This window comes from Pan paniscus, chromosome 2, assembly GCF_029289425.2.
Source record: "Pan paniscus chromosome 2, NHGRI_mPanPan1-v2.0_pri, whole genome shotgun sequence".
NCBI classification, from domain to species: Eukaryota; Metazoa; Chordata; class Mammalia; order Primates; family Hominidae; genus Pan; species Pan paniscus.
The window spans coordinates 112,824,079-112,851,202 of record NC_085926.1 but is presented as its reverse complement, the minus strand read 5'-3'; the positions used below and the strand labels follow the sequence as shown (position 1 = coordinate 112,851,202).

Genomic DNA, 27,124 nt, shown 5'->3' with positions numbered 1-27,124 from the left:
ATTCTTCCATGATGTCAAAAACATAGAAGCAACAAATGTGGACCTGATTTAGTAGTCAAGGGAAAATATGATGTGATGGAGAATTAACAAAAGACTATTTTAATATTGGGAATGAAAAACTACCACAAATCTTAAGGGTTTACATTAGCAGAACTTGGTTTGGTTTGAGTTGACTTAAAACAAGATTTTCAGCTAGCTTCTAAGGAGTTTTGAGGATCATTTTTTTTTCTGTCATGAATTTATGCTACATAACAAATGCAGAAATTGGAGAAGTGTAAATCTATCATTTCTTTTGACATTTATGTAGCTTCAGTAACCTCCTAAGTTGAGATCATTTGAGATTTTTAGAACATGGATACCTCTAGAAAAAATGAGGAGGTGCCAGTAGCTCCTCAGAAATAGCTTAGCTTCACATTGAAGGAAGATTCATAAGGTCTTTATGGAGCAAAGATATTTGATCAGAACAAACATTCTTATCATATGGAACCTTTTTCCTGCAAAAAAAAAATGACTGTTAGGGTAATTAAACTGGTTATTTGCAGCTTCTCTTCTTTCCCCTCTTCCCTCTTCCACCTGCACAGTATTGTTATATTGAGTTGCCATGATAAGAGTAAAAAATAATCAAACCAACCTATACACATTTTTATTATGAACAAAAAATACTTTGAAGGATTCTATTGATACAAGCTAATGCAAGATAATAATTTGTTTATTCAAAAGTGTTTTGAATGTCCTTTTCCATTGATCATGTGCAACTGGTATAAACAAAGATCCTATGTATGGTAGAGAGCTTATATTTGCATTTCTTTGTATATTTAAGCATTTTTAGCAGACTTACACTTCTGTTTATTGACAGTACTCTTTAGAATTTGTGCAATCATATGTATACATCAGCAGCAGACATTTGGGTAGGTAGTGAAGGTAAGTTCTATAGTCAGTGTAACTAGAAGATTATATAAATTAATTATATTAGTTTTGATGCTTTGGGTAAAATCAGTGTGTTACATGAACCTCCAATTACACAGGACAATATACTGTGCTCAAAAGACATGAAGGCAGACTAAGAGTACAGAAAAGCTGTTGGTTTTGTTTGGGGAGTTCCTGGCTTTTTATCCGCTTGGGGAAGGAGCAGGTCTTATTGTCAGTTGCCAAGTGCTCTGATGCTGAGAAGTTTGTCAGCTGTGGTTACTTTGGGGATTTTGGCAATGATAAGCACTTTTACTTGAGAAAAATCAGCATAGATACCACACATTGGAATTGGACAAATTGCTTTTATTTTCTATTTTCTTTAAAAATCAAATTGGCTTTTCCTTCTTGTCCCAGCTGTTGCAGCTTCCTTGTTTTTTAGCTTAGATGATGGGAGAAACACATGTTCCCTGAGATCCAGAGTAAAGCTTACTTATTTTCTTCCTGTACAGACTACGTGAAGTTACGATACTGGCCCCAAATCTAACTAAACAAAGTTATTCAGAAGAGATTTGACAGAGAGGGTGTCTAACAGGTGATGATCTGGGGTAATTGAATGGGTATTTCAAAGATATTAATGTAACTCGCATATATTAGAAAGCTTTAATTGCCATCTCCAGCATGTTTAGACCTGAAAACTTCAGGGACCTAACCTGTTCCATAGAGAAGTCTTTTTATGCCCCTATGGTTTATAGCTGGAAACAAAGTATGTATGTAAGAGTTGGATTGGGGCCAGGTGCAGTGGCTCACTCCTGTAATCTCAGCACTTTGAGAGGCGGAGGCAGGTGGATCACTTGAGGCCAGGAGTTTGAGACCAGCCTGGCCAACATGGTGAGATCCCATCTCTACTGAAAATACCAAGTTAGCCGGGCGTGGTGGGGTGCGTCTGTAACCCTGGCTACTCAGGAGGCTGAGTCATGAGAATTGCTGGAATCTGGGAGGTGGAGGTTGCAATGAGACGAGATTGTGCCAGTGCACTCCAACCTGGGTGATAGAGCTGAATTGGTTGAAGTAGTACACAGTAAGGCACTAAACAAACTTGACCTTTTCTATAAATTCCTTCACTTTCCCTGTAACCTGTTACTTTTTAAAGGGAAAGATCACATCTATATTTCTAGTCAGCTTGCTATCATGGTAAGGAACCAAGATTCCCTTCCAGTTAGGGTAGTGGAAGATGAAAGTGGCTTTTCTTCATGATATCTGGATCAACCTGGTTTTCCTGCCATCTCTTATTTCATAAACAAGCTTATCATCTGACCTAGCTGCAGATCGTGTTTTAAAATTTGCCCCTACCCCTGCTCCTCTCTTAAGAGCCGAGTGCCCACAGAACATTATCCTCCTCATCTGGACCTATCTTTGCTCTTACTGAAGGGGGCTTTTTCATCCTATAATTCCTTTTCTGTTGGCTTTTCTTGGGAAAGCAGTTTAAGAAACATTCATTAACTATTTCTGGGTGTCAGAAACTGTGTACTATGTTTCCAGAGAATTGGAACTAATAAAATGTATACCTGTATAGAAGAAATGTTTTATAAGGAATTGACTCACATGACTGTGGAAGCTCACAAGTCTCAAGATCTATAGTCAGCAAGCTAGAGGCCCCAGAGAGCCAATTGCGTTAGTCCAAAGTATTAGTCCAAAGGCTTGAGACCTGGGAAAGCTAATGGTATAGTCCTAGTCTGAACTTCCTTAGGCCAGAGACCTGCAGAGAGCTGATGTTTCCAGTTTGAGTCTGAAGACAGGAAAAAAAAAGGAATGTTCCAGCTCAAAGGCTGTCAAGCAGGAGAAATTCCCTATTACCTGTGAGAGAGTCAGCCTTTTTGTTCTGTTCCAGCCTCCAACTGTTTGGAGATGAGGGAGGCCAATCTGCTTTACTCAGTTACTGATTCAAATGTTAATCTCATCCAGAAACATTCTCACTGAAGTACACCAAATAATGTTTGACCAAATGTCTGAGCACCCTGTGGCTCAGTCAAGTTGACCTATAAAATTAGCCATTATACCTCCATTACCTAATTTAATCCTGACCAAAACACAACCCCAAACCCCATGAAGTAGACACTACTGGTTATTATCACCAAATTTAATGACTAAGAGTAAGGTGTCTAGAGTGAGATTGCCCTTATTAGAATTCTGTCTTCGCCCCTTACTGTATAACAGTAGGCAAATTACTCAACCTTAGTTTCTTCATCTCTAAATCTGGGGTGATAACACTACATACTTGGTTGAGTTATTATGATAATTAAATGGAATAATGCATGTAAAACACTTAGCATCGATAACTGGAACATAGCTTAGTACTCAGTGAGGGACAGCTATTATTTAAATACATGAGGAAATAAAGTTTCATAGTGGTTAAGATCTTTGCCCAAGGTCATGTAGCTAGTAACTGGTGAAATTGGGATTTGAACTTAAGCTGTTTGCCTCCAAAATTATGCATTTAATTCCTCTCTATTAATCTCAACACAGAAGTAGAATAATGTAATGGTTAAGCCTCTGGCGTTGGACTCCATGGTTCAAATCTTGGCTATCTCATTCACCAGAAGGCTTTAGGCAAGTTAGTTAACTTATCTGTACTTTAGTTTCTTAATCTCTAAAACAGAAATGAAATAGTATCTTTCCCGGAGTCACATAGAATCAGATCATTTCTAGGGATACTACCTTCATCCATGAATTTTAAATGATATAATTTAAGACACAAGATTTCTCCTTTTTCCTTCAAATTATACTGGTTGTTATTGATATGGGTAAGTAAGATTTATGAAATCTAGTGAAGCACTAAAAATATGCTAACATATTCGTAATGTTACAGATAGCATGGCTTTGCAACAAATTTCTTCAGAAACTTTTTTGAGAGGGAGAATGAAAATGATAGTTTTCATTCAGAATAATTGTAAGTGTCTTCAAAATGAAGTTCAAATCCATGGATAGGAGGTGGAAGGAAGCCAAGAAGGAATCCATTATAAGGTGAAAATCATAAGTCCTCTTTTTGTGACTCTATCTTGCCCGTTTAATAGAAGTGATATAAGTAAGATCTGCCACCTAGGACCAAATATTTCTTTCTCTAGTACTTAAGACAAGAAGACGCAGAATTTCAGAATACTGTATGTGGGTTCTCATCTGTCAACCAAAAGCAGCTGAAAAGGCGAGAGCCCTGGAGAAATGTTTCCTGCATATGTATTTGTTTTTAGACAAATGTGTTTGTTTAAAAGTCTAAAAACCATGGAAATGGGTACCATGGAAATGCATAGTTGAGGGGTAGAAGCCCTAGAAGTGTTGACTCAATTCTTGATCCTTCTGTGTGATGGATTAAATGCCACATGCTTCAGTTTGCTGTGTGTGGGGTCTTTCAGCACTATTTATAATAGATGGCAATCCTGTGTGAAGGACATAAGAAACTTTCTGATTTGTTTTTCAAGAGACTAATGAGAAGTTGGTTGTCATCTGGCTGTTGCTTATGGGAGGAAAACTCCAGAGAAAATTATAATGTGTATATTACTCTTCCTTCCAAAAAATTTTTATTTGAGGTTAAAATTAATATTAAGGGCAGCCGTAAAGGGGAAACATAAAATCCATATGCAGATTGAAGAAGTGTGGCAATGAAGGGGCAAAAGTTGGAGTTACCCTCTTGCCTCAAGTGGTTGGAGAAATTGTAAGCCAATTGCATATATTTCAGTCTTAACATTTTCGTATACTTCTCAATTTCTTTTAAAATTTAACTCCGGAAGTCATAGTTAGAAATTTGTCTTCTTTACCAACTTCCTCCATGCATTACCTATCGCCCATCTACCTCCTACAATTTGGAGTCTTCTCAAAGCAGGCAATATTTGTAGATAGTATTATATGAAAATGTTGGAATCCAGTGAAAATGTTTATGGTAAACATAGATGGAAATGTCCTCTTTGCTATAAGATAGTAGCTACTTTAAGTATTTTTTCCTTTGAATAATGTTGTTCATGTCAATTGACAAAAAAAAATCCTTGTAATTATATGAAAATAAAAAGGAAAAAATACTTAAGAAATAGGAGACCAGGAGGGAAATTATAATTGAATCTGGAAACCATTTTTTTTAACCTTGGCTAAATAAATAAGAAATGATAAGAGGTACAATACAATAAGAAATGAGAGATACTGAGGTTCAAGCAGACTGCTTTATTTAACTCCATTTAATTTTATTGGATTGAATTTGATGGAGACAATGTCAATGGACATATATATGAAGATTGGTAGCAGAATTCCTGGGGCTGTTTTATCATTGTCATGAACATGTACAAACAGAAAGGGAATGCTAAGTAATTCTGAATGTAGTAGTGATTTTTAGATAACAGATTTCAGTTTTACAAATTCACTGAGCCAGCAGGTGGAAGCAGATCTGTCACCTGTATCTAGTTCTTGATTTCAATATACTAGAAAAGCAAATACATCAATATCACATTTTTTTCTTTTCTTCCTTTGCCAAGATGTATTTAGGATGTTTTCTCAGCATTACAGAACTCTCAGCTAAAAGATACGTTTCAGTTTCATTTTTAGAGGAAGAAGAAAATGTTAAGTGGGCTGCTAGCAATTTTTAATTGCTGATAGCAATTAAACACCAAACTTAATGTCCCTTGGCCTCTTTGGTTTTCTTATAGAGTGAAGTTTATATACTATAGCTGAAGAATTAGTTTACAAGCAGAAATATTTGCAAAAGCTGCATTTTGTGTCCTACAAGTGAACCCAAAGGAAGTGATATTGCCTTCAAGTAACAGAACCTTTCGGGCAGATTATCAGAGTAAAATAAATTCAGATATGTATACCCCTCAACAAGCTATACTTTGGTAAGTTATGTTTTGACAGAATTTGTTTAGTGGACAGAGGTAGGCCATGTTATTGTCCCACAGGGTAACCTCAAATGAGGTCATTAGCCCTGGAAGCAGTGATTTCCAATTAGCCCATATGTGATAGAGTTGCAAACTCTTACCAAAGACTTTATTAGTCTCTAGATAATTTATCTTCTAATACTTTGTGCCCTTCTTTATTTCTTTTTTATTGTAGTGGCATTATTCTTGAACTTATCCATTCAGAGTTGTAACTAGGTTCCAATTTGAAGAAGCCCAGATGAAGCTTCAGATTGTGTTTGTATAGAACAAGTTAAGAACTGGCAATATGAATAACTAATATAGATAACTCAGACATTTCAGAACTAATCATTTGACCTAAATTAATTTCTTAGATATTGGTCAGATTCTCTAGGTGATTTTCAGATATCCCCTCCACTTTATGGATATATGTTGTAATTAATCAGTATACTTACTTTTTGGTATAATGTCCTCCTGGCTACTCAGAAGAAAACCAAGTAATTGAAGCCTTAGTAAATTAGGAGGGTAACATGGTAAAAACAAACAGAAGTCACTGGTTCATAGAAAAATCTTGCCTCATAATGGCATTGTATATGAAGATATTTTCCTCTTATACCCATAAACAGTAATTTAAGTTCTGAAATAAGGACCTTGTCTTTATTCCTAGAACCTCTTCCAATACCTGGCACATAGTATGTATTCAATAAATAATTGTTGAATAAATGAACTTTATTGTAAAGAGGATCACTATTATCCTAGATTTGGTTATATATTGGGTCAAATAAAATCTCTTCCCTTCTCCTCTGCTTCCAAAAGAAAATGTTTAATATGATGCCCCCAACTTACAAACAGGTTGTGTTTCAAAATTCAGACAGTTTAGTTTTCTGGAACCAAGAAAGCTTCCCTTATTTATACATTTATTGCAACAAATACCAACTGAACCCTCACTACCGTCCAGGTATGTTATAGGCTCGGAGCATACAGTAGTGAATAAGACACCAAGTCCTTGTTCACGTGGACTCGTACACTTTCCCTCCTAGAACTAGATCTCTTAGAACTGTGCCTGGCACAAGGTGCACACTCAATAATTGATAACTACTATTTTTAAAGAATAACCCTACCATTTTCAAGGATGTTTATTCGAGTTTTGAACTGAGCTATCAGGTGACTTCATATCCCAAAACAAAATTTGAATGGAAGCACTAGGTTAAAAAAAAAAACAGATGCCATTTTAGGTATGTTCTTATCCTATTTTATTAATCTTCCCTGGGCATCCACTTTCAAAACAGAGGCATCTTACCACTTTAAAAAAAATTATTTACCGTGTGGCCCTGGCAAGCCATAGCCATGTGACTCTCACCTAAAAATAATGAGGATATGATAATATTCTAATTCACAAAGAGAACACAGCAGAACTTAGTAAATTAATGTTTGCACAGTGCTTAGAAATCTGAGGTTGTAATTGCTAAAAGAAATGTACAGAACTATTATTGCTACTAAAATTATGATAGACACTTTTTTTCTACCAAAAAAATACCTCAGTGAATTGGTGTTTATATTTTTAAAGTTGTATGCCACATTAAAGAAAATGTTCTATGTGTATCTAAAGGAAAAACAAATAAGAATCATGTCCCTTTGTTATTATGTGATATAAAATTGCAAGGGATTCACTATTTTGGGGAAAGTAAATAGTATTTAAGACCTTATGATTCACCAGTTTGGACAGATGGATGATTGCATCTTCTTACGTAAGTGACAGGTGGCAGCTCTAGTGAAATGGCTTCCAAAGTTCTTCTGATTTTTGCTTCTCTTTCTTATCTGTTCTTTGGCTTGGAGCAAAGTGGCAATGCACTCCAATTACAAGAGTAAGGAGAGTTTTGGAGGACTGAGGTTTCGTTTTTGGGGTGTGTGTGTGTGTGTGTGTGTGTGGTGTGTGTCTTGTCAGCATTTTGGTTAACTCCATCTATTCAGTAATCTAGCTAAATGGTGGGTAATAAATGCCCCACAGCAACAGGCTGTGATTTCAAACCAGGTCTGAACACATTCTTCCTGGAATAGTTCTTCTTCCACAAAGACTTTGTTAATTGTCTAGAATGTGAAGGGTCATTGTAGGTGATACCTTCTCTTATCAGCAGAAAATAAGGTGAGGCTTAAACTGTACAACTTAAAGGAGAATAAATTTTTAAATTTTAAGTATTATTTATTTGACAAATATATAGTGAGCACCTACCATATATTAGGCACAGTACTGGACACTAGCAATAAACTAAGGAATAAGACAAAGTATTTGGTTCAAAGAAGTTAAATTTTATTAGGGGAGACAGATAATAAGCAGTACATAATTTCCGGAAAAAAATAAATACTATGAAAAATAATAAAGTGAGATAGGTAGAGTAAAGTTGGCAAGCTATTTCAGATGTGATGGTCAGTGTAAGTCTCCTGAAGAGGTGACATTTGAGGAGAAACCAGAATAAAGAGAGAAGCATGCTAAACCCTAGAGGAAGAGCATTCCAGTCATGGGTAACAAAAGATCTAAAGGCCCTGAGGTGGGACTTAGCTTGGTGTGTATCAGCAAAGAAGTACTTAATGAGCTTTGAAAGTCTTTACAATACTGAAAAACCAGACATAGAGGGTTCCATTCAGTCTACACATACTTGCCTTATACAACCTGTAGGGTTGGAAGACATGCTTATGAGGCGATTCCCAGTTTCAGATCTTAAGATGTTTTTGTGATACTCTTGATTTTAGTGAAACCATAAAAAAGAGTAAAATGCCTTCTGTCAAGTGGCACAGGACTATGTCTATTCTGATAAAACCTGAACTTTAGTCCCTGAAGATGCTTTTGAAAGAGAATGCCACAAGACAGTTAAAGCACACCAGTAAGATCTCCAGGATGACTGTGAGGGCAGGAAGTAAAGTGAAAGCACAGCACTGCAGGTGCTTTATTTTCACCTTTCTTCCACTTAGAAAGCAACTCTTCTCACAATTATCCTATAGTGCCTCCTACCCTTTGGTTTAACTGACCATGTAAGATGCATTGAGTATGAGGGCTATCTGTTGTAATGACGTAATCTCTAATGTTATTCTGCCTATGGAAATCTCTGATTGTTCTGGTAATGCTGACACTTCTTACATTATGACAACCATTCTTGAAGAGTTTTGTGAAGATTAAAAAAAATTAAGCCACAGTGTTTGATATACTAGGGATTGCCATCTCCCCCATGAAGGCCTATAGCAAATCATTTTGTAAAACACATATTCAGATCCTAATTTTGTTGTAATTTCAGAATTTTTTTTTTTTTTTTGAGACAGAGTCTTGCTCTGTTGTCAGGCTGGAGTGCAGTGGCACGATCTCGGCTCACTGCAACCTCCACCTCCCGGGTTCAAGCGATTCCCCTGCCTCAGCCTCCCAAGTAGCTGGGACTACAGTCACACGCCAACAAGCCCGGCTAATTTTTTGTATTTTAGTAGAGATGGGGTTTCACCCTGTTGGCCAGGATGGTCTTGATCTCCTGACGTCGTGATCCACCCACCTTGGCCTCCCAAAGTGCTGGGATTACAGGTGTGAGCCACCGCACCCGGCCGTAATTTCAGAATTATAGATATTGAATGTCCATAGTGACAAACGCCTATAAAAATAGAAAACTCTCCAGTACTGTTTTTGGAACCTGAAAGATTGGGTTAGTCATTTATTCTGTTATGTTGTTCAAACATTGTTTTAAGCCTCAGATTTCAACCTATATATATAGAATAGCAGAGAGGGGATGAGGTCTATTAGTGACATTGTAGTTGTAAAAGTGCAGTTTGAACCTTTGCTTTATTTATGTACATACTGTACTGTTGTTTGCTCTGTGCCTTTATAAAAGTAATCAAAAAAAGTATTTCTTCACTAGCTATTGCAGTCTTTTATAAAAGACTGCCTTTGCTTAGAGCATGCTATATATTGCAGTGTGGAGTATTGGAGGCCATTATAAGAATGTTTGGAAATACCTTGACCCCTGAAAGATATCTATAAACTCAAAAAAAAAAAAAAGCCATAAGAAGTTATCTAAATTTCCCCCTAAGTTAGCATGATGAATAGTAAAAGCATGTGGATTCTGAAACAAAAATATTATTTTCTTACTCAAATTTTTGCACCTCCTCCACCAAATTGAAGGAAGGAAGGAAAGAAGAGAGAAACTAAGGGAGAGAAGCACGAGAAAAGAAAAGGAAGAAGGAAGGAAGGAAGAAAGGAAGGAGAAGAGAGGGAGAGAGGAAAAAGGAAAGAAGAAAGGAAGGAAGGCAAGAAGGAAGGAAGAAAGGAAGGAAAGAAGGAAGGAAGGAAGAATGGAAGGAAGGAAGGAGGAAAAGAAAGAAGAAAGGAAGGAGAGAAGGAAGGAAGGAGGAAAGGAAGGAAGGAACGAAGGAAGGAAGGAAGGAAGAAAGGTGGGCAGGCAGGCAGCAGAAGGGAGAGAGGAAGAATTCTCTTGTCATGTGAAATGCTCTTGTGAAATTTTTCAGGCATTTTCTGTTTTTTTAAAAAATATTTTTTTCTCATCATACAACCTTGAAAGTTGACTGGCTTACTGTCAGATGCATTAACTAAATGCAATTTCTGTTTTTAATAATGATAGCTCAAACTTCATGTGAGATCATACCAGCCGTACAATGTAATTCAGTTTATGGTTTTCTTATATACTTCAAATACCTGCGATATGTAGTTAATAGTACTTTTTTTAGATAAGTAGTAGGACATCACAACAGTGATGTTACGGTGGGCTGTTATATGTCAGTAAAGTAGATTCCACTAAAAAATGGAAAATACAAGATATTTTGGTGTAATTTGTCTAAAAATATTCATGACAAAGAAGTCTGTTTTACTTTAATGTCCAAAGTGATAAGATGCTGATGTGTCTGAATGAAGGAAAAGGGTGTGAAACAAAGACTGCACTTTCTAAGCTGAAGAATGTTTCTGCACTGCATGGGGCTCAAATACAACTTTATGGTAGGGAATGTGCACTTAAGATTAGACTGGTAGCTCCTAAAGCAAATATGATGTCCATGATTTCTTTCAACATCACACACACACACACACACACACACGAATACACGCAGAAGTAGAAACTGCAGGTGCTTCCTTTTTATTGCACTATGTAAAGAGAAAATGTAAAATGGACAAGCTTTCGACAATCATGTTCTCTTCATCAAGCTGTTATTGTTATTTTAGTGAGTCCACTAAAAAGAATTATCTAGAGCTTCTTGTTTTTACTTCTTTGTGTAGTTGATGAATATGATTACCATTTTTACCTCCTGTATTTAAACCCCTCTGCCATAATCCCATATTCTGCCTAAAAGCCATGTCTGTGGGAGCTTGTTCCCTGCAATCGTTTTTAGGGATATAACTGCGTTTAAGCTGGTGCAGTAAATGCAGTTTTGGCCATTTTTACTGTTGTATGCAAGTGAAAAATGCCTAATATAATTAAGCTGAGATTAATAGAGATTATTAGTAAAAATAAGCTTGTTTTATGAATGAAGACCTCACACTAATTCAACATGGCCTTTCTTTGACAAATGCACTGTATTCACTTATGTAGCACAACATTGTATGCCTGAAAAGTGAATAAACATTTACAAGGCTACCTTCCAGAATTTTCCATTAATCGTCTTCTAATTCTTTTCCTGTGGCCAGCAAGAGGAATCCGATTTTATTTTTAAGTGGAACAAAGGGATTGGCCTAACACCGCAAGGGACACTGATTGTCAGAAGCACAAGTTATCTTTAGTTAATTTTGTTACTGAATTGTTCTTGGTTCTTTTTCTCACTTTTAGAATTTTAAGCATCCTATTCAAAATGGCCACCATACAGGGGAGGTGGGAGAGAAGGAAAATAATAAAGAACAGTGGCAACTGAGTTGATTCTGTATAAATAAGCACATTTGCTGCATCTCTGTTCTGCAGTTTTTATGTCCCACTGATGAGAGAACTGGTTTGAGATGTAAATTGCTTTCCTTTGATTGAACCAGGGAGGAGATGTCATGTAACTCATCTCATCAGCATAGAGCATTGTGTGCCTTTGGTGAATTATAGGATAACGGCGCTAGTAAGAATTCCTTAACCTCTCTCCGCAGCCCTGTTCCAGTGCTTAATAACCACCAAGGGGAAGTACTTCCCTACAGTTCACCTGACTACCTTCTGTGGTTTTAGCTTATTTATTCATATCCTGTCCTTAAATATTTTGTAAAGGATCACGGGAAAGTGCCAGTGTTTTACCGTGCCAGATACACCCTGCACATTAAAATATAAAATTGCGAGGAGGTTTAATGTTTGTTTGTTTTAGGTAGAGAGCACTTAGAAGGTGGCTTTGGAAAGATGAGAAAGGTGATGAAGACGTGATCTCAAAGCAATATTTACCATAGTTTATCTCACTTGTCAAGATTTAGGATAAACCTGTAGAAGCAGCTATGCATGAAAATGGAGGATGGGGTAGGAGTAGAGGTAGAAGTGGGGGTAAGAACTCCCTGTGATATCCATGAGATTATGTGCTGTATGAGAAAAGAATCAGGAAGTGGAATGTGAAACAAAAGAACTGGAAATAGGCCTGCAATCAATCTAGCTTGGTATCTCAACAAACCAGTGACTTTTTTTTAATATGTAAGAAATTCAGGGCAGATATTACAGCCCTATCATGACAGCACGGCCTTTTCTTCCTCCTCTTCTATTAAATCTACATTTTGAAGGTGGATGGTGCTGACTCATAAATTAAATTGGAGTAATACATACAGTGTATATATATTTCTGTCACTTTGTCTCAAATTAAACACGAACCTTCTCCCCTGACAAGATGATAGAAAAGTTAATTGCTCGCCCTGGCTTTAAATTGGAATTTGAATTTGCAAAATGCTAAAGGTTTATGAGATCTAAATCATGAGGAGCTTAAATTACATTCCTGTGATAAAATATTAATAAATCAATTAAAACATAAGCCGAGTATAATATTACTTTTTTTTTGTAAGAACCTTGAACACAATAATTCATTAGGGTGTAGTGCAGTAACAATTATTGTATCTTTTTTTAATTTTCTTTTTATTAGTTTTTTTTGATAAATACATCATCAGATAACATTCCACATGGTGGATTATCATTACCCCAATGCAGCTTCCAGAAATTCTGTTGTACCCCTAAACAAGAGCTCACAGGCTGAATTGTCTGCTCTTATTTATCCTTGTTAGCATCAGCTGCTTCTTTTACTGAAGGGGTATTTGCCTCTTGGGAACATCTGTTCAATGCCAACTCTGCCATTTTGTGGTTTCTGAATCTCTCTTCCAAAAATGGGCATAATCATAATAATACTACCTCAGAACTGGCATGAAGATCAAATTAGATAATGTATGTGGAAATCATTTGTAGGTGGTAAAGGACCATCAAATGTTAATTATTATTATCATAGATTGGGGAATTTTTTATCTCTAGAAGGGCTCTTAGACATCACTTAGTAATCAACCCCCTCATTTTAAATCTGAAGGATCAGAGAGGTCCAGAGAGGTTAAGCCACTTGTCTAATACCACACAGCCAGAAAGTGAAACTGCTGAAACTGAAATTAAGACTTGTAAATCCCACCTCAGGGTGTTTTTCACTCTCTATACCCTAACGCTTCCCTAAAAAAATGCTAGGAAGGTCACGTTAAGTTTGGGTTATTTACTCTCGCCACATAACTTTCGCTTTGAAGCTGGTATTTTTCTGTTGTTGTTGTTGTTTTGACTGACTAAACGTTAGTTATTTTAGGGATAATTTTCTAAGGGGCCTGGTGGCACAAACACATATCCCCACAGCTGTCAGGAAAGGTTCATTTGGCTAAGGAGGCACTGCCTTCTCCTGCTGCTCCCCAAATGAAGACTCAGCAGTGTATCTTCCTCTCCTACAGGGTTCTGGAGGAAGCCTCAGATGAGGAGAGGTAGTAGCTTTCCTTTTTAAATACTTCTGTCATGTAATGATGGATGAGGATTCACCCACCACGAATTTTATCTCCTTTACCTCCTTCTTGCTCTCTGGCCCTAGTTTTTGGTTTACCTTCCCCATTCTCCCAAGTTCCAGGAATCACTCGGACATTTTATTTATTTTGAACATAAAGAGAACCATCTCCATAATACCTTTTCCAGAAAATAATAATTGGAAATGAATAGATGTTTCTTCCTTTCATGCTAGGAAAACACTAGCTCAACAGACTATCAGCAGATCAGAGAATAAGAGACTGTGTGCTAATCCTGTTTTTCCTGGTAACATGGGATATATCTGCCAAGTTTTCATCATTCTGTCTTTGTTTTCCCTTCCCAACAATAGAAATAACAAAATCAATCTATACTAGTAGTTTGAAGACCTCCATTAAATAATTACGAAAGGTTCACAAATGATAAAGAGTTATACAAATGCTATATAATAGTAATCTGTGATCTTCTAGGAATAAGCTAAGGCAGAGTGGATAAGTTCTATGAGATCTATAACATTCACATACTTATAACACACACATAATTATCGATTGATAGTGATGTGGTTTTTACAGAATATTCGATGCATTATGACCAAAGAAGATATGGTCTCTATCGTAAAGATTTAAGATTAGGATAAATTATTTTACAAGAGAAAACAGAAGAAGTTTAGACAAAAGGAAGCTGATTGAAGCAGAGAACCTATTGGAACTATAAGATTAGTCAAGGAAATTAACAAAAAGTAGATTTTAAGGAAGCTAGAGTCTTTGGTGACATTTAGAAAAAAAGTGAAATGATTCATTGAATAAAATAATTATTGATCAGAGTGCAGCAATGTATCCATTGTCAAATGTCATAAAGCTTCAATTAAAAACACAGAAATAAGCAAAATATACTTTTAAGAAGGCAAATGAGATTTGATGAAATCCAAGAACTTCACATATTAGATAGCCCTGCAGGGTATCAGTGATTAAATTCATTTTATGGATAAGGAAACAGATTCAGGGACGTTAAGTGATGAGCACAAAAACAGTCAGGATTCAAACCAGGTCTGCCTGACTCCAAAGCTGCTTTCTCTTTTCATTACTCTATGCAATCTTTTGCAGCCAATTTAAAGCCACAGAAAACATACCAAAGAAACAAAGACAAAAACTATACAAATGTACTGGAGAAGAGGAGGCGGGAAAACAGAAAGTGTTTTTTCTGGAGGCAGACTCACTGATGGCAATGAGAACTGAAATAGAAGTGAGTACCTTGGCTAAACAACTAGGAAAAAACACACAAAAGAATCATGAAAGTATTTATATAACTGCCCTGTTAGCCTCTATTATCTTTGATAGTAGTGTAATATTTTATTTGGATTATCTTTTATTATTAAGGCTCTTATCATTTTCTAGTTGTTAGTATACAAAGTATTTTGACACATATTATGTCATTTTCCACTCACAGAAAACTTATATTGCAAGAAAGGAAGTATTGCTATTCCTGTTTTACAGATGGGAGAACTGAGGCTTGGGTGGGCTAAATGATGTGTCAAAACTTTATTAATAATAAGTAACAGAAAGAACTTAAGAATCCGGAACTACTCACTCCAGTACACTTCTACCATATCAAGTCACTTATTTGTTTCAGAAAATAGGAACTCATTGTAAAGATTTTCATCTTAAAGTTTAAAAGAAAACTGCTTAAACAGGTAACTAGAAAATTTACTTACAACAAATGCCTCATTTTCCTATTACTCTTCTGTTGTAGAAAACAATGAAGCATTGCAGAAGCTAATTTTAAAGATTAAAGCAACTCACACATAACTTTGCTACTCACATGAGGTCATTTTACAGATACTAATTGGGGTTCTCTAACTTCTTTTCCACATATACCATGTTATTTGTCATTCTACAATCAAAGTTTTAATTTATAACTTCATCTGGTAGTCTAAAGTTTAATTTAGATTTTTAAAATCTCCTATTTAAATGCAAATATGCTTATGAGGGGAAATATAAATGGTCAATGAATGAGAATGCTGTAGTTGACATCTTACAACAGGACACCTTACAAGGGATTAGTCCAGGTTTAAGGACTAGGATGGGCAAGCACTTGATTGAGAGAAGGATTGGAGAGGAGCTAATAAGTGAAGTTTTGTTTTTGCCATTTAGGAGGCCACAGATGAAAAACTAAATGTAACACTGTCGCATATGTTTCTGTGCAACAAACAATTAAATAGAAAATGAGATGCATATAAAAAAGCCTTTTCTTACAGAAGGCAGGTACAATCTCAAATCAGAAACCATGGGATATTTCGAAATTTAGAACAGGGACAATGTCGAGAGTATTTTAAATATAGGCAGCAGGTAGAACATCCAAAAGTTGATGGACACATGCTCCAGTTACTTACATGCAACAGGAAAGTGTGAGGCTATAGGTGGTCTGCAGAAGGGTTGCTAAGGCTTGTTCTACAACAGATGATAACAGAGGAGGGGGCAGTGAATGAGGAATGACATCAGCCTGCCACATGTGCCAAAAGCAGGATGCATGGGTGGCAAGGTGGAGAAGATAAACCACACCAGCCTTTGCCACTGTTGATCACCTTCAGGAGAAGAGAAATAAGGAAATATTAGATCATGACTTGGAAAATGTATCAGGCAGGACTTTGTGCAAGCCCTTTGGAACTCCTGCTAATTTAAATGGGGAAGACAAGACACTGAGAACACTAAGCAGATCCATATCTCTTGAACAATGTGCACGGTCGAGTTGGTGAGAAAGGTAAAACATAACAGGAAATATGGCACCAAAAAGAAACTCTCTGAAGTCCTCAGTTTACTGTGCCAGCCTCTTTCCTGCAGCAAACAGCTGATAGAATTAACTCAGTGAAAAATGAAAAATAATCAGAAATGAACCTGCATTGGACCCAGATTTAGCTATCAGCTAAGCAAAGCTAATAGCTTTAAACAAAAACAAAAGCAATACAAAGAAACCAGATCAAAATATATACCAGAAGAAGAATTATACAAGAAAATAATATCTATTTTCCATACTAGCAAATAAATAGAAGACATTGTGGCCTCCTTAAAATAAAAGGTCAAGGCCAGGTACGGTGGCTCACACCTGTAATCTCAGCAGTTTGGGAGGCTGCGGCGGGTGGATCACCTGAGGTCAGGAGTTCGAGACCAGCCTGGCCAGAATGGTGAAACCCCCTCTCTACTAAAAATACAAAAATTAGCCGGGCATGGTGGTGGGCGCCTGTAATCCCAGCCACTCGGTAGACTGAGGCAGGAGAATCACTTGAAGCTGGGAGGTGGAGGTTGCAGTGAGCCGAGATCGTACCACTGCACTCCAGCTAGGGCGACAGAGCAAGACTCCGTCTCAAAAAATAAAATAAAATAAAATAAAATAAAATAAAATGAAAGTTCAAAAACTAGATAAACAGGATTGAATAAGTGATAAGACAAATAAGGAGAAATAAAATTGTCTGTGAGAGAACAAGAAGGAAGTAGAAGAAGAAAATAAAACTATAATGGGACCAAAAGCCATATAGGAAGCAAAAAGCTGGGAGAGGAAGGAGAAGAACTTCTACTGATATTACCAGAATTGTGAATAAGAAAAATCAAGCAAATAAAAATTTAAAAAACAGTTTTTGCATGATATGAAAAAGTGATCATTTTGATTGGCAACTCATATCTCAGACAAAAATAGTATCTCCAAAAAATAAGAGCTCCTGTGAATTGATAAGAAAAAAGACCAATAACTTTTTTAAATTAATTTTTTGCTTAAGAGGCATTACAGAATTTACAGAAAATAAGTATGTATAGATATAGATAAAACAGTGTTTGGAGGAATATCCATATCTTTAAACATGACTATTACAGGAAAGAAAATAATTATAAACGTATTACCATTCATCTCATGAAGTTGGTTAAAGGAACAAAAAACAAATCTGCAAAGTAGAAACAAGGAATTGATTAAAAAAATAAAGTCAGAAGTTAAGGAATTAGAAAATAAAAAAGAGACACACTAATAAATCAAAGAGTTGGTTTTTTCAAAGAGAATAACAGAACAATAAACAAACCAATATCACATGATTTAATTACTAAATGAGAAATCCCACAAATGCACAAAATTGGAAATACAATGGGGAAATAACCAGAGAAATGGAGGAAATTAAAATGATTATAATGAATACTTTATATATATGTGTGAAAAATTTGAACATAAGGGATAAATTTTAAGTAAATATAAATTACAGGAAAAGACTCAAGAGAAATACAAAAGAAATTCAGAAAGTTTCTGGGCTACCACTAAAATAAATAAATTGTGTGTATGTGTGTATACCTGTGTGTGTATCTACTAAATGAATAAATCAGTCAACTTTGTAAAGAGACAATTTTATTTCTTCTTACCTCTTAAATGTGTTACCAACTTTTTTCCATTAGCATTGAATAGTCAAGAAAACATCACACTAGATTTCTGCTTTTTCTTGCATGAGTAGATATCTTGTCTCATTGATTTGCTTTACTGAGTCATGTGGAGCCAAGTAGAGAAACAGGCTGACTTGGCATCCCTCACACAGATTTCTTCTGGCTTTAAGGGAGCCACCTAAGAGAGTTTGGGTAGACAGGATAATGAAAACAGCCCTGGTTTCTGGGCTTGGTTCTTTTTATATTGCTTCCTTAAAATATGCAGCATTTACAGCCATTGCTTTGTGGCTTTATTTTTTTTAATCTCTCAAGTGAGACATTTAGACTAGATGAGTGGCTCATTTCTTTTCCCAGAAAAGTGTGCCTATCCACAAAATTTTAAGGCTACACAGTCTTCCCAAACATCCTCTCTCCACCTGGAGCTTTAGGTCACGGGTTAGATCATTTTAAATTACTTCAGCTCTAACATTCTACAGCCTCAGGGAATATACAGTTTTAAATTGAACACAAGCCTCAGAAAGAGTGATCATTATTATGAGAAGCAGAACACAGTGATTACACTTTGACTCTGGAGCCAGACCACCTTAGTTCAAATTTTAGCCCCTTTATTTACATAATGCAGGGCCTTGGGCAAGTTACTTAACCACTCTGTGCTTTAGTTTCCTCATCTGTAAAATGGAGAAAATAATAGTAATCACTGTAAATAGTAGTCACTAAAAAATAAAGGTTGTTATGAAGGTTAAATGGGTGTATACATATTAAGCTCTTACAGCATACCTCTTAATGAATGTGAGGGATTACTATGTTTCTTACTAGTTAAGATGAAGTATCTCAGCACAGAGATGAACACACCACCTATCTCGCTATGAACACACCATCTACTCCCTATGAAAAATCCTGTTTATATTTTGGTCGTGGCTGAAATATCAACTTTTTCCATGTGAACCTATAAGCGGGTCCATTATTCTGCCATAAAGTAGTAGTTATGAGTGTTTCTATATACAGGATGTTTTGGGAAAGATTTCCTGATTTTGGCCGGGCGCAGTGGCTCACACCTGTAATCCCAGCACTTTGGGAGGCTGAGGCAGGCAGAACACTCGAGGTCAGGAATTCAACACCAGCCTGGCCAACATGGTGAAACCTCGTCTCTACTAAAAATACAAAAATTAGCCAGGCGTGGTGGCGGGCACCTGTAGTCCCAGCTACTCAGGAGGCTGAGGCAGGAAAACAGCTTGAATCCAGGAGGTGGAGGTTGCAGTGAGCCGAGATCGCGCCATTGCACTCCAACCTGGGCAGCAGAGCAAGGCTCCATCTCAAAAAAAAAAAAAAAAAAAAAAAGATTTCCTGATTCTATTGCCTTAATTTGGGGCTGTTATTAAGAATCTCTTATCAGATCCTCAGTAGAGGAGATGATTAAATTAAACTAGGGGTTAACTTGATCCAAGCTAGGCAATTATTTTTTCATATTTTCCTTGTTTTTGTAAAGTCTTTTTGCTATGCATGTGTATATAATCTGTGACCTAGGGACAACTACTTTCTTTGAAAACCATAATAACATGATAAGTATAAAATTATGTATTTACTTAACAATACAAAGCATATATCATTTTCCTTGAGTGGCAAAGTTGAGGAATTAATTAAAAACAAATAGTAGTTTGATAATTTAGTGTATAAATATCAACTGTCAATTAGAAAACAAAACACAAAACAATCACTGCATACAGTTTCAGGTAAGACTTATAGTTTGCTATGCCTTTATTCTCATTGGTAGAAAGCATTTTAATGATTTACTCATGGTCACAGAGGAAGTGTATCCAAGTTACAATTAAATTTCAAAATATTGAACTAGCTTATATAGAGCCAATTTTATCTTGAATTTAAAAACAGTTGTATAGAATAGAGTCACATAAAGTATCAAAGATTGCCTTGGTTGTATATGGAAGATAAAAGCCAGGTTCTTACACTTAAAAGAAATGATGATTTATGTTGAATTTCAAAAGAAATGATTAGATTATCCCTGTTGCCTAGTTAGCACAATTGTCTTAGTGCTCTGACCTTGGTTTGTTAAAAAAAAGAAAAAAGAAAAGAAAACAGTGCTTTCCTAGGGAACCAGGGACTCTCTCAATACTTATCATGTTTATATTTTTACATGAAATTTAATATTTTGAAAATGTATGAACCCAACATGACTACTTTGTCTACAGGTTTTATGTTGGACTGTTGCCATCTGTGGTTGTGAAGCCAAGTGTTCTGCTGGGGCAGAATAATCAAATCAAAGTTAATGGGGTGACCATCTAAGCAGGGCTCTTTGTCATTAAGGTCCACTCTTGTGATAGTAGCACATTATCCTGCTGATTGGATTTGTAGGAAGGCATCCACCTGTGGCCCACATTGGCAGAGAGGAGACTTACTGCAGAGGCAGCCCTGGCGAAGGAGAAGCAGGAGGTAGCCGCCCTGGGCAGCAGATTCTTTTGCTGAAAAGCCAAAGCGTGCAGGACAGCATAAGCAATATTAGTAGATGGGTGATTGACATATATTTGGTTGATTTAGGTCCCAAAGTAAAGTAACCAAAGGCAGAGGATTAGAAACTGTATCATTAGAGAGGAATGACTTGTCTTGAGCAGGGAAAAAGCAACTACATGTAGAGACACTGAGCCAGCTGATCAGACAAAATTTAAGCACGTGGGGCCCTTTACCTCCATCTCAGGAGTGATTTTTCTGTTTGGACGAGAGCTATTGTAAGAATTTCCATGTCTGTTGGGGGCACAGAGGTTCTCACAGACTATGGTAAACATGATTTGGCTCACACGCTCTCATAATCAGGCTGACTTGCACTGAAACAGAGAGTGCTCTATAGCGGTGCCAGGCCTCTAGCAGTACCAACTGTTAAATAATAAACAGGCCCTGTTTGTTGGCAGCCTCTTCCCCTCCTGCCAACATGGAGTGCCCATTTTCTGGGTTTACCTGCCCGCATGTGTTCAGACACTCAGAACAGTGTGTGTGTTGTGTGAGTTGGTGGTGGCATGGAGGCATCAGTCTACATCTAATCTGCTTAGTTTATTATTCTCCCAGGACCTCGGGTGAGCTAGCAAACACGCGGGTCTCTGGCAGCACGAACAATGGCTATGCTGTCATTCTAGATAATATTACAGGCTTTGCAGAGTGCATCAGCTAATTGTTTTTCTTATGTTCATTTTTGTTTCTTCATATTCTCTCTCTTCCTTTGAGCTGGTTTGTAGGAAGTGGGGATTAGGAGGCATAAGAGTGGTTCTGTCAATTAGATGCATTACTTCCTGAAAGCTAGAAAGTATTTGGGTTGTTGGATTTTAATGCAGTATGTATATAGTTAATTCACATTGATAGTGAGCCACGCATTCAGTCAATCAACAAGTACTTACTGAAGGCCCACAGGGTGCAAAGAACCCTGGACTAAGTGCTTAAACTTGACTCCATGTGCCTTACTGTGTTATTGCACAAGTGCTGGAGTAAGGTTGGAGTTTTCCCAGATTCCAGGTACCGAATGACTACAGTAGATTATGAAAGAGCAGTTCAGGTGAGAGCCAAGCTAGAAACACACACATGCAAACCTCAGAAAAAAAAGGATTCCCAAAAGTCCTCTATTTTGTCATGGAGACTTTTTTCTCCATTTCACTGGTCCCACGAAAAGGCCCTTGATAATCTGAGTTTTATATTGCATTTTTGGCCAAAGGAATTTCATATGTTTCACAGATGAAATAATTAAAAATAGACTCTCATAATTCCTATAAACCCTCTTCATCCCCCACCCTCCCAGTAAAGCCCAGGATAAATAGGCCGTGATACCATTTCCAGGAGGCTTTTGGTTGATCAGTGTAAATGAGGCATATTCAAAGTTGGTAATCAGGGATATGTAGTGTTAGGTGGGAAGGGTAACTATGAAGCATATAGTGTTTTTTTTGTTTGTTTTTCTCATGAACCAATTCTAAAGGTAAGGTCCCAAATCTGAAGTAATGACGGTATCCCTGCAGTGACTTTCTTCCAAGGTGACCATTGTGAAAAATAGCCCTTGTTAGAAGCCTATAGATTTGTTTAAAAAATTAGTCCGATTCCTTTATAATCATGGCTCACACATGATGAAGCTATTAATTGGTTGGGGTACTAAAACCATTTGCTTGAGTGAAATGAAACTTCTCCTCTCTCAGATCACTAAGTATACTTTAACTGTGGAGTAATCATTCCGTTTCTTGGACTAAGATATTTTTAGATCAAGAGTAAATATTTGAATTAAGAACTCTGGTGACAGCGCTGGGAGTGTTTCAGAAAGTTAGGATGGTAATCTCATATTCAGTCTAATTTTCCCTGAATTCATGCCTCAACAGTGTGTAATGAATACACTTATGGTGGAGTCATTTTCCTTTTATGAGAAATGCAAGGCCCCATCTTCTTATTATCTTTTAAGAAAGATTTGTCTGGTTTATAGTGTCAGAAGTGGTTTTAAAAATCCAGGCAGTATTGAATTCACACAGAATGGTTCAGAAAAGCCTGGTAGTAAAATTCATAGAGAAACAATTGTTTAAAATGCAACTAGCATTGTATAGCAAAATAATGAATTTGTATTCTCTACTAGTCTCCTGTTGGATCCATATCCCCTTGTCATTGAGTTCTCAAAGGTTTCATCCAAAAGAACTAGACTCAGATTGATTACCCTTCATCCAAGCAATTTTGCTTGTTTGCACTAGGCCTCCTCCTAACTAGCAGGTCTCAGTGCCCTCACCAGGACACTCCCCAGATTGGCTCTAGGAGAGCTCTCATTTCTCCCTGTGTCAGGCTGCTTGCAGCTAGCATCAAACACAAGCTCACCTATGCTCTCGAGTTTTCAGCATTTAGTTTGTTGTGGATGGAAAAGTAGATATCAAACTCTTTAGAATTGTATCTAGAAAGAATAAAGAGCCTTTGAGTGAGGGCCTGAGGAGCAAGCTCTCTGAGGAGGAAAGCTCATCAGTATGGTGAATTCTCTCAGCTGCTTGACCGCTTTGTCTTCAGTGTTCCAGTGAATTGCATTTTGATTTCATACACATGCATACAAACACACACACACACACATATTATATAGGTATATGTAGGTGTGTATACAACCCTATTATATTCTCTATAATGTGTATGTCTCTAACATACATATCTCTTGTGTGTTTATCTAACCACCTATCTATATCTCTGGTAATTGTCATTGTTCCCAGTGATTTAGACATTAAAATCTATGAAAATAAGCAGCATCTTTTGAGTACCTATTTAAGCACCCACATACCTGGAAGTCCTCAAGGTGCTTATAAATTTCCACTAGACTCTTAATTCATATGGTCAAGACAAGTGCAGTTGAGCACCAATGTAGCATATTACCTTATTACTCATTAAAAAATCACTGCCCAATTTAGTGTTTCGCAAAATATAAGAATGTATTTGTTGTATATAATAGAAAATATGCATATAATTACAATTGACATTGGTTGTTGGTAAAATGGGATTGCTGGAATAGCGCTTAAACAAAACAAATAGTACTGACCTATTAGAAAAATTAATTATGAAAGAAAAGTAATGGATTATAGTTTCAGATAATGGTTTTGGGGACACTGCTGGTTGAAATTCATCCTGAGGCTTATTTACAATTGGCACAATTAGAGCTTTTGAGAATTCAGCAGCCTTGATTTATTTGCAGGGGTTCATATAGCACTTGAGTCACGGGCGAGGTGAGGCACAGAGGTGGGTAGGGGACTTACTGCTTTACATTTAAGTTCTATGGAATTTCACATTTCTATTTTGGGGAAGAAAGAATTGTCTCTAGAGAGAGAGCATCAGGTTCTTTAACAAGATTTAATAAATTTGGGTCCTTGTATCGATCAAACTTCATACTAGATCAGATAACAAAAAATTGAATATGGCTTTGCACTAGAGGCTATTTTATTTTCTATGCTGCCAATGAACTAAGTTTCTATAATTTTGCTTTCACTATTTGAAATTTTAATTTATCCATCAGATGTTTATTGATACCTAATGTGTATTCAGTACTTTACTAGCCACTTGGGATCCATCAGTGAAAAGATAAGTAACTCATGTAGTATGTTAGGAGATGATTAGTGCACAATTCATTTATGAATGACCCATAAAAGAATAAGTTGATAAATTAGATTTCATGAAAATTAAAAAATTCTGCACTTTGAAAACATTATTAAGAAAATGAAAAGGTAAGCCACAGACTGTAAGAAAATATTTGCAAAGAATATATCTGATAAAGAACTTATATCCAGAAAATACAAAGAACTTCGAAAACTCAATAATATACAACATATTATTTAAATGGGCAAAGATTTGATCAGGCACTTCACCAAAAAAAAAAAAAAAAAAAAAGAAAAAGATGGTATATGAAATGATGCTCAATATCAATCATTGTTAGAAGAAGGCAAATTAAAATCATGAGACACTATTACACATCCTTTAGAAAGAATGACATTTAAAAGACTGAGCATAGCAAGATTTTTGAGGATATGGAGAAACTGGAAGCCTCATAAGTTGCTGGCAGTAAAGTAAAATGGTACAGCCACTTTAGAGACAGTCTGACAGTTTTTAAAAAGTTAAATGTATGTTTACCATGTTATCCAGCCATTTCATGCCTACATGTTTACACAAGAGAAATGAAAGTTTTTTTGTTTTTTTTTTTTTTTTTTGAGACAGGGACTTGCTCTGTCAACCAGCCTGGAGTGCAGTGGCATGACCATAGCTCATTGTAACCTCAAACTCCTGGGCTCAAGTGATCCTCCTGCCTCAGCCTTCCCAGTAGCTGGGACTGTAGGTATGCACCACCACTCTCCGCTAATATATATATGTATATATATATTTACTCCAGTAATTTTCTTATGCAACCATAGATCTATTTTCCATCACTACACAGTAGCTTACATTTCCTAGAATTTTATAAAAATTTGAATTCTATTATAAAAATAGAATCTTCTGTACTTGTTTTGTCCTTCTTTCACTCAGTATATTGACTTTGAGATCCATTTATGTCGTAGCATGTATCAATAATTCACCATTTTTATTGCTGCGTAGTATTCCACTGTATAGACATACTATAATTTGTTTATCCATTCACTTAAGGATGGGCATTTAGACTGTTTACAATTTTTAGCAATACAAATAAAGTAGCAATGAGCATCTGTGCACAAGTCTTTATAAAAATATGGCCACGCGTGGTGGCTCACGCCTGTAATCCCAGCACTTTGGGAGGCCAAGGGGGGTGGATCACCTGAGGTTAGGAGTTCAAGACCAGCCTGGCTAACACGGTGAAACCTTGTCTCTACTCAAAATACAAAAAAAAAATTAGCCGGGTGTGATGGCAGGCACCTGTAGTCCCAGATACTCAGGAGGCTGAGGCAGGAGAATCACTTGAACCTGGGAGGCAGAGGTTGCAGTGAGCCAAGATTGTGCCACTGCACTCCAGCCTGGGCGACAGAGTGAGACTCCGTCTCAAAATATATATATATATATGCTTGGCTGGCCATGGGGGTTTATGCCTGTAATCCCAGAGCTTTAGCAGGCTGAGGTGGGAGGATCACTTGAGGCCAGGAATTTGAGGCCAACCTGGGCAACATAGTGAAACACCATCTGTAAAATATATGTATACGTGTATATATATTCAAGGTAGAATAAATAGATGCTTTGGAGCCAACTGACCAGAATGAAGACCTAGCTCCCCATTTACTGGCTTGAAATCCTGGGCAGATTTGCATAAGTTTTCAGATGATTTTTCTCTACTGTATAATGGAGATAATATAACTTAGAGTCCTGAAAAATAAATAAGACAAGGTACTTATAGTTCTTTCCTTGCCTTCAAATCTGGACTCAGGGGGAGATAGATTAAGGGCCTGCCTACATGGTATGAGTTGAGATAGGTGAGAGTAATGTTTTCTCTTATACTTGGATAGTACTTGTATTAGTCTATTTTGACACTACTATAAAGAACTACCTGAGACTGGGCAATTTATAAAGAAAAGAGGCTTAATTGACTCACAGTTCTGCACAGCTGGGGAGGCCTCAGGAAACTTATAATCATGGCAGAAGGTGAAGGGGAAGCAAGGCACGTCTTACATGGTGGCAGGAGGACAGAAAAAGAGAGAGAAGAGAGAGACTGCCAAATAACTTTAAAAGCATCAAATCTTATGAGACCTCACTCACTATCACAGAAGAGCATGGGGAAAATCGCCCCCCTTGCTCCAATCACCTTCCACCAGGTCCCTGGGATTACAATTCAAGGTAAGATTTGGTTGGGGACACAGGGCCAAACCATATCAGTACTAGTGCAGGAATTCCACAGTTTGAGGAGATTCATTCTTTTTGGATCAAATGTTGCAAATTCTGGGATTTCTTTTTTGAAAAATACAAGAGGACGGCACACTAACCTATACGTTTCCATTACAATTTTCTAAATTCGTTGGTTGAATCAGTTTTCCTCCTTGCAACAGTGGCCAAGACAGTCAACTTCAACCATTTTTTAGATCTTAGTTGAAATATTACTTATTCTAAGAAGTGTTCCTCAACCTCTTCAGTGTAGGTTAGGTGTGCCCTTGGTGTCTCCTGGTTCTACATTCCTCTTAACTTTTAGTGCATTGGTTCTTATGTCTGCCATTTTACTACTGTGTAAGCTCCGTGAAGGTGGAGACTTGGTGTGGCTTGTTAATTTCCATATCCACAAATTATCTTAATAACTAATTATTGAGTAAATGAACAAAAGTTTTTAAAGAAGGGGTAAGGTAGAGATGAGGGAGGTTGGAAGCTCTAAGAAACAGTTCTGCCACTCTCGAGTTTTGCCTCAGGTTAGCCCTTCTGTCCTTTCATCAGTTCCAGATGGAGAAAATTTTTAATATAATATAATGCAAAAAAACTTCACCCCTCTAAAATGACACCTAGGCAACAGTCCAGG

The 27,124-nt window shown here is 36.8% G+C and overlaps 1 protein-coding gene and 1 pseudogene across 38 annotated transcripts in view; one reads left to right on the top strand and one right to left on the bottom strand.

The window, feature by feature from the left end:
- The window catches only part of ZBTB20 (zinc finger and BTB domain containing 20), an 830,234-nt gene that overhangs the window by 278,189 nt on the left and 524,921 nt on the right, over positions 1-27,124 (top strand). For 5 of the 38 annotated variants that reach the window (XM_063602529.1, XM_063602541.1, XM_063602528.1 and 2 more), the window contains exon 4: positions 24,880-24,997. The exons of 31 other annotated variants lie outside the window; for them this stretch is intronic. The gene's annotated coding sequence lies outside the window, so the exon portion shown is untranslated. Of the gene's footprint in view, positions 1-24,875; positions 24,998-27,124 lie in introns of all 38 variants that reach the window. 2 more of the 38 variants (XM_063602531.1, XM_063602534.1) reach the window with 1 other exon arrangement.
- Positions 1-27,124, bottom strand: part of LOC100973699 (Y-box-binding protein 1-like) — a 104,496-nt pseudogene that overhangs the window by 69,378 nt on the left and 7,994 nt on the right.